Consider the following 9,593-nt stretch of genomic DNA (forward strand, 5'->3'; position numbering starts at 1 on the left):
TTGCACAACAGTTGTATGCAAAGTTTGAGATGGGAAGGAACATTTTATCACCAAAATATTCTTTCTAATTGAAGCATAATACTATTTGCCTTATCATTTTAATATTTATATAAAGAAGATAATATTTCAAAAACTCAATCAACATGTCAATCCAACCAAAATGGAAAAATACCAAAGATCTTTAATATCACATATGATAACATCTCAAGGAATGTATTTTAAGATACCAAATAATTCAGTTACAAGTATATGCTCCCAAAACCACTGCAAGATCCATTTCATGTCAAGGATGCATGGCAAGAAACCCTTTGAAACCAAGACCTAGAAAGAAGTTTTCCACTTGTTCCAAAGAGTAACGAACACGTGGATCTCCATTCATCACATTGTCTATAATCCATTCTTTGACCTTCTTTATAAGTTGGATATCTAGGAGTCTAGACACTTTCTCAAGAAAGTATCTTAAATCCTCATAAAAGAGACACATCTCTTTTAGAATCCAACCTAATGCATAGACATCCGCCGTTGCTCAAGAATAGCATATACTTTTCAATAGATTATGTAGTTCTGGGGCTATCCACTGCATTCCACACCTCCTTTGTACACTTCTATTGCAACTCGAGCTTGGAAAGTTTCATCAGTCTCTTTTTCATTCTTTCTCATTACATCAAATTCCACTCTATCCTATGTGACATCAAGTGCCCCTCCCCAGTCTATGATGCCTATTCTAGAGTCCCCACTAGAAGTGACGTCGAGGATGATGTTGCTTGCATGCAAATCAGTATGCATCCATTGTCCATCATGTAGTGTGCACATTCCTTGTACAAGGGCATGCAAGCAGCTTGGTAAAGCCTTACCAAAATTGCAAATTTTCTCAAGGTCCTTTAGTGCAACCTCCAGTTGAATCAAGAACCTTGAATCAAGAACCTTCCCTTGATGTATCTTGTGTAACTCCCCTTGTTGAATGAAAGTTTAAACATGAATAGGTGTAAGATTCCTCCATTAAAGAATGGTGTAATATTCCAGAAAGGTCTTACACTTAGCTGCAATCACACGGACAAGAATAGGATGCATAATTTGCATCGATTGTTGTCATCTTGCTTCACTAGCTTGCCTTGTTGGCTGACCCTTGAATTGTTTTCTTGCATACCAATGAGTAAAATCCATAAACATGGATTTCCAATGATTTTGACTTTCTAAACATTCCCATATGCTCCTCACCAAGCTTATCTCCCTTTCTAATTTCCTTTTTTGTCAGAAATACCATTATATGGCAATTCTCAAAGTGAGAATAAGATGCATGCAACTTTAGCTTTAGGCTATGTTGCTCATCTCCAATGCTATCATTTATTCTTTGAGACTCAAAATAAGCCATCCTAGCTTTTGCAAATGTTGACTCAATATCCAGTAATCTTATTTTAGCTGCCTTTATTTTTGCTTTCATATTCTTCCATGCTGAATCCCACAAATACAAGTTAGAAACATTTATCAAGTTCTTTATCACCGTTGATGATTCCTCATATGTGGTGATGCTACATCCTATAAAACTTTCAATCCAATTCATGACTTGATTCTTCCAATCAATCTTTTCGTGAAGTTCTTTTAAATCCTCTTCTATGAATTCTCTTTGGGTTATAGCTATAATTTTATCTTTGAAGAGATGCAAGTTTGTTGAACTGTTTATTATTTCCTCCATTTGTGATTGATTTAGTAACCCAATCTCCCTAAGTGTCACCGTATGCAATATTTGTATTGCATTTTCCTTGTTTGCTTGTCCAAGCCTTTGTCTCACATTCATTTCTTCTACACATATATTGCCATTTGATGCCACGTGCACAAGGTGGAGTGATTCTTCAAATTAAATATGCATAACAAGTAAAAATAACTCATGATTTAAGAATCAAATAAATGATTAGACATCATATACTACAAGCACATAATCATGTAGAAAGAGCCAATGATGTACAATATCATTGAGTTTATTCTCTTAGTTCCAAAATAGAAATTTAAATTCACTCCAATATAGAAAATTACATCTTAACATCCGAAAAAAAAAAAGCATTACAAATTTTAAACAGCATTGCCAAGTAGTGAACTAATTTCTTCATCTGAGTTTTCTTCTTCTTCTCCCTTGACTACTTGAATTGCATTCTGCACTTCTTCATCACCATGTTCTTCCTCCTCTTCTTGTTGTTATCTTGCTATTTGATCAGAGTTTGACTCTTATTCATTCGTCCATCATGGGATAGCCTCTTTGTAGTTCTCTCCAGTTATTTGATCAAGCAACCTACTATTGGCATAAATATATACTAGCATTTCTGCACATGCTGATAGAAGCCTATTGGGAGTCACACTGTGTACATATTTATAATGACTCCAATCCCTCTCACTTGAAGAATTAGAAGTAGTTTGAGCTAAGACTTTCATAGCTACAGCTTGTAGGAGAGGTGTTGAACCTCCCCATTGTGCCCACCACTTCCATCCTAAAAGCAACTTCACTTGTTCATGTACCCTTTCATCTGCAAATAGTCCTTCCTTGTTGCAATACTTTGCAAGCTCAAGAGAGCATTGGTTAAAGTCGACATCATTCATATAAAAACTTTTCAATGCATTAATCCAACCATGCATGGTCTCCTCAACTGTCTTTGGCCTATAATCCCACCATTCAGGATCTAACACATCGCCCACATGATGTAAGTCTGAGTGAGCTTGTTTCCATCTCTTATCAAGATAAGAATGTAGAGTACAACATTTTGTTATGTTACAAGGTCCTTCGTGACGTAGTTCTGGATCATCCTTAAGCACAGCTTTTGATGCTTCCCACCACACCATGTAGACCTTCCCCATCATAGGTGATTTTGTGTCAAGCTTACAGATTGCATAGTAAACTGGCTTCATGATTGAAATTGCATCATCCATTTTCTTCCAAAATTGTTGACTCTGACACATGTTTATAATCTGCATATACTCTTGACGTTCAACTTCACCTTTTTCTTCTAACCATGCAATCACATCTAGAGAGTATAATGTCTCAACCACAAATGGACGCAAATTTGTAAACGCCTCAACATCAAATAATTTGTGCCAAATCTGATTTCAATTGGTTTAATAAAATCTTTCTTGTTATTTTCTTGACTATTCCTAAATGCCCCAAGGAGGCGTTCATGATTAAGGAAACAAGTCACAACTCTTTTTTCCTCATCTATGGCAGCTTTAAAGAAAGTGGTGTTAGGGCTTTTGTAACAATCCTCCAATACAAGATCGAGACAATGGCAAGAGCAGTCAGCAGGATGTATATGCTTATGTCTATGATGAACTATCTTCCCAACTTTCCTACAACTCTTTGCATTGTCCATTACAACTTGAAGCACATTGTCAGAACCCACATTCTCAATGACCTCACCTAATGTAGTTGCAATGAAGCGACCTGTTTTTTTCTTCCCTGTGCAATCAATTGATTTAAAGAATCCCTCACATCGTGGAGTAACAACCATAAAATTCAATAATGGACGATGAGCAACATTTTTCCAATCATCACACACAATGGTACATTGAGTTTTTTCTATGCCTTCATACAAAATAGCTTGTGCATGACCTTTATAATTCTCATAGATTTTATTAAGCATACTTGTGTGCACTAACTTGTAAATGGCATTTTAAACGCAGGCCCAACTTTAGCAACTATACCAAATGCTCTCTTCCAATGTGGGCTATTTACCATGCTTAAAGGAAATCATGTTCGGCATATTGCATCCATAACTTCCTCTTTTGCTTGCTTGTTCAATTGACCTTTACATGACTTCTCAATTAGGTTATTGGAGGATGGATCTTCAACTTCATGAGTAGAAAAAATGGATGGACCCTGCCTCCTTGAAATTGTAAAAACCTCCTCATTCTATTGACCTTGTGACATTGAATGAATGCTGGATGGATTAACATGTTGCATTCTCTCCAATTGCAAGGAAGGCCTTTCCCTAGAGTGGACATTAGGATCATTACATTTTCTAATATTTCCACTCTTTTGACTAAGGAGGTGTGCTTGCATCCTAGTCCCTGAGCCATGAAATATACCCTGACAAAATTTGCATATTTACCCTAACAAAATTTGCACTTCCATTTGGATGCTGATAACATAGTGGTGTATCTTCTATTGTCATCACTTTTACATCCTTGTGTCTCAGGAGCCATGATATCTTACTAACAGCCATGAAATATACCCTGACAAATTTTGCATATTTACCCTAACAAAATTTGCACTTCCATTTGGATGCTGATAACATAGTGGTGTATCTTCTACTGTCATCACTTTTACATCCTTGTGTCTCAGGAGCCATGATATCCAATTAGACATTCATTCAATCATTTCACTCATGAAACTATAAGAAGAATGACTTGAAACAACATTTCTATGGATGATCCTAGCTTCATCATGATGCCTCACAATTCAAGCAATTGTAGCTTACCACTAATGACCACAACTCAAAGGTCATTCCTACTCAAATAACTTTGAAAATGAATTAGCTTAAGAGTTTGTTGAATTCTACATATAAATCATGATTTTGGCTTAGCCCTTATGCCCCACAACTCCTAGCTCAATGCTGAACCAAAATCCAAGAATGAAGGCCAAATTATAATCCCTATGGAATGATTGTAGCAAGTAGAAGCATTGCATCTTTACTCTGATGCCCCACAACTTCGAGCTTACTAATAAGCTTGGAAGCCAAGCATAAAGGCCAAGCCATAATCACAAAGAAATTGCAATATGTAAGACAAAGATAGCTTGCCTGAAGTGATTGCAACTTGGCTCTGATGCCCTATAGCCCCTAGCTCATTGTGATAAGCTAGAAGTCAAGCATAAAATCCAAGCCTATATTGTACCAAGATCTTCTGACCACAAAAAAATAAATGTCAAAAGGTGATAAGATCCACTCAACAATCATCTAGTTGACTCAATACTCACTTAAATAAAGTAATTCAAGAGCTTGTTATATTCCACAGGTAAGGGTGGTGTAGAGACACACCATTTGTCTAGAATGATCAAGTTCGAATAAGTTGTTTAATTTCAAGGAATTGTAGCTTTTGCCTTGATGTCCCACAACTCATCAATCATCTAGAAGCTGAGCATAAAAGCTAAGCCATTACCTCCATGGCAAGATTACAACATGCAAGACAAAGATATTTTAATACTTGAAGGGATAACAACTATGAACTAATGCCCCACAACTCATATCTTGCTACTGAGAAAAGAGGTATGCATAAAGCCATAATTCCATGGAGATATTTTAGCAAAAAGAAGGATTGCAACTTTACCCTAATGCCCATAACTACTAGCTCATTGATAAGCTAGAAGTCAAGCATAAAGACCAAGCCATTATGTAAATAATCCCCATGAAAATCACAATATGTAAAGCAATGTTATTTTAAATTGCTTGAATGATTACAACTTAGTTCTGATGCCCTGCAACCCCTAGCTCATTGATAAGCTAGAAGTCAAACATCAAAGCCAAGCCACAACCCTCATGGAAGTATTGCATCATGTCATCATGCTTTTGTCATTATTTCACCCCAAAAAAATCATGGAGATATTGTAGACAAGAGAAGGATTGCAACTTTACCCTAATTCCCCACATCTCCTAGCCCATTAAAAAGCTAGACATCAAGCATAAAGGCCAAGCCATTATATAATCCCCATGAAAATAAAAATATGTAAGACAATGGTATTTTAAATTGCTTGAATGATTGCAACTTAGCTCTGATGCCATGCAACCCCTAGCTCATTGATAAGCTAGAAGTCAAGCATCAAAGCAAACCATAACCCTCATGGACGTATTGCATCATGTGCATCATATTTTTGTCATTACTACACTCAAGAAAATTCATTCAATAAAGTCCACGACATAATCTCCATGGAGAGATTGTGGTAAGTAGAAGGATTTCAACTTTACCCTAATGCTCCACAACTCCTAGCTCATTGATAAGCTAGAAGTCAAGCATAAAGGCCAAGCCATAATCCCCATGAAAATCACAATATGTAAGACTATTATTTTAAATTGCTATAAAGATTGCAACTTAGCTCTGATGCCCTACAACGCCTAGCTCATTGATAAGCTAGAAGTCAAGCATCAAATGCAACCCATAACCCTCATGGAAGTATTGCATCATGTGCATCATGCTTTTGTTATTATTTCACCCCAAAAAATTCATACAATAAAGTCCAAGCCATAATCCCCATGGAGAGATGGTAGCAAGTAGAAGGATTGCAACTTTACCCTAATGCCCCACAACTCCTAGCTCATTGATAAGCTAGAAGTCAAGCATAAAGGCCAAGCCATAATCCCCATGAAAATCACAATATGTAAGAAAATGTTCTTTTAAATTGCTTGAATGATTGCAGCTTAGCTCTGATGCCCTGCAATCCCTAGCTTAGTAATAAGTTAGAAGTCAAGCATCAAAGCCAAGCCATAACCCTCATGGAAGTATTGCATCATGTGCATCATGCTTTTGTTATTATTTCACCCCAAAAAATTGATACAATAAAGTCCAAGCCATAATCCCCATGGAGAGATGGTAGCAAGTAGAAGGATTGCAACTTTACCCTAATGCCCCACAACTCCTAGCTCATTAATAAGCTAGAAGTCAAGCATAAAGGCCAAGTTGTGATCCCCGTGAAAATCACAATATGTAAGAAAATGTTCTTTTAAATTGCTTTAATGATTGCAGCTTAGCTGTGATGCCCTGCAATCCCTAGCTTAATAATAAGCTAGAAGTCAAGCATCAAAGCCAAGCCATAACCCTCATGGAAGTATTGCATCATGTCCATCGTGTTTTTGTCATATCCAAAAAACTTCATTCAATAAAGTCCAAGTCATAATCCCCATGGAGATATTGTAGCAAGTAGAAGGATTGCAATTTTATCGTAATGCCCCATAACTCCTAGCTCATCGATAAGCTAGAAGTCAAGAATAAAGGCAAAGTCATAATCCCCATGAAAATCACAGGTAAGACAATGTTATTTTAAATTGCTTGAATGATTGCAACTTAGCTCTGATGCCCTGCAAACCCCTAGCTCATTGATAAGCTAGAAGTGAAGCATCAAAGCCAAACCATAACCCTCATGGAGGTATTGCATCATGTGCATCATGTTTTTGTCATTATTGCACCCAAAAAAAATCATTGAAAATAAATTCCAAGCCATAATCCCCATGGAGATATGGTAGAAAGTAGAAGGATTTCAACTTTACCCCAATGCCCCACAACTCCTATCTCATTGTTGGGAAGATACAAGTCAAGCATAAAGGCCAAGTCCTAATCCCCACCATGAAGATCACAATATGTAAGAAAATGTTATTTTAAGTTGCTTGAATGATTGCAACTTAGCTCTGATGCCTTGCAACCCCTAGCTCATTGATAAGCTAGAAGTCAAGCATTAAAGCCAAGCCCTAACCCTCATGGAAGTATTGCATCATGTTTTTGTCATTATTGCACCCAAAATATTTCTTTCCCATAAGAAAAAATTGAAAACCAAGATGCTTTCTCTACCAAATATTAGAAGATACTCATAAAATGTTTGCAAAACAATCAAAAGAATAGGAGAGGGAGAGAGAGAGAGAGAGAGAGAGAGAGAGAGAGAGAGAGAGAGAGGTATAACAGAAAATCCAAAACCAAGGTGTATTCTCTACCAAGAGTAAAATCTATTCATAAAGCTTGGTCTACACACACACAAAGAGAGAGAGAGAGAGAGAGAGAGAGAGAGAGAGAGAGAGAGAGAGAGAGAGAGCACTAAACCTCTATCTCTATCTTAAGCTTCTTGGTACACTTTGAAATAAAAAATTTACATTAAAGTAGTGAGATTTGAATCCCTAATAAAATTACACTATAGCATACATATATATTTTAACTTGTTTGAAAGATTGCATTATTTACATTATGTTTTATCATCCTTTCTCCCATAATATTTCTTTTACATATCAAAAAATCCAAAGCCAAGATGTTTTCTCTACTAAAGAGTAAAATTGATTTATAAAGCTTTGTCTACACACACAACACACACACACACACACACACACACACACACACACACATAGCTAAACCTCTAATATATGGATAGAGAGAGAGAGAGAGAGAGAGAGAGAGGTAGTATGCATTTCTAAATCTTTGTCTCTATCTTAAGCTTCTCCATGGATATGTAAAGAAACCCTTCCTATAAAAACAACAATAAATTTATTTATTTATTTTAACTTTTAGACTACCACCTTTAAGATAAGGAGAGCACACAAATAAATTTTCTAGCAAAGATGCATACTAAATTATGGCTTTATGAAGTTATCATTTGTAAATAAAAATACATTATAAACCTACAACAATTAGATCTAATAAAAGAACGAAGAGAGAAAATCTCTCAAATCAACATTGGGGACAAGACTAACAAATTGGCCAACAACAAGGCTAACTAACAAGTTCATTGTGTGCATGTGTATCCCTTGGCATATCAAACACTGAAGTTATCACTGACAAAGACAACCAACATAAACAAAGGTATGAAGAACAAGGGCAAACAAAGTATGAGGCCAACCGAACATAAAAGAGAAGAGAGGTCCAAGCAAAAACAACTAAACTCTCATGCAATGATTGTAGCTCTATAGCCATGTTACGACTCAAGTAGCAGCCACACAGATTTCTACAAGAGATAATCTTTACCCATAAGTTGGAGCCAAGTGATGGTCAAAAGGTACATCCCCTCTTTCATCTCTAATCACTCTTTTCATTTCCCCATATTAAATTCACCTTCACTTGCATTTTTCTCTTTCCCTTTCCTTCCAATTTACACCTTTAGTTCCATTTCACAAGTCATTAGAAAATTTTATTGCAATATTTATCTGAGCTACTTTACATTTTCTCTAAATGTAAATTATGCTACCTTGTTGAAAGCAAGGCCATAGTGGAGACTTTACCATAGATACCTCTCAAAGAATACCACAATCAACAAATCTACAAACCATGATAAACTACTTTATCTTCAGCTTAGAATTCAAAGAACCAAAAACTTTAGACCATATATGGAGCAACCTTCACAACCCTAACAAACAAGCAAGTACCTCATTCTCATACTCAAGAGACCATTCCATTGCATACATTTTCACATAATGCACACTAACACTTAGACCTACAATAACATTCCAAAAGGCAGGGCCTTTATGGGATCCCCACCTTGTTAAACATATGCTTGAACTTAAGTGTGCTTTGCATGCATTCACATGTGGATCCAATTCCTTTGCATGCACGTCACACCCTGGCATCAAAAGTTTGTATGCCCTAATAAAAATGAATGTTTGAAACATTCTCCACGATTTGAAACTTTTATGCAAAAAATTTAAAGTTTCGCCAGGATTTACTTCCTTCAAAATTCAAAAGAAAATATATTAAAAAGTACTACATTCTGGTAATAGTGTGAACTAAAAAAATAATCTTGAAAACTTTTGCCAAGATTTTATATTAATATATAATCATTGCTTTGATAAAAACATCCCTGAAAATGAGGAAGAAGTGTATGCAAATTGTTGGCAGAAGTTTTGGAAGTGCAATGACAAGGATCCTAC

The sequence above is a fragment of the Dipteris shenzhenensis genome, chromosome 33 (genome assembly GCF_047967505.1).
Source record: "Dipteris shenzhenensis isolate YYH24624 ecotype China chromosome 33, Dip_SZ_1.0, whole genome shotgun sequence".
Classification (NCBI taxonomy): domain Eukaryota; kingdom Viridiplantae; phylum Streptophyta; class Polypodiopsida; order Gleicheniales; family Dipteridaceae; genus Dipteris; species Dipteris shenzhenensis.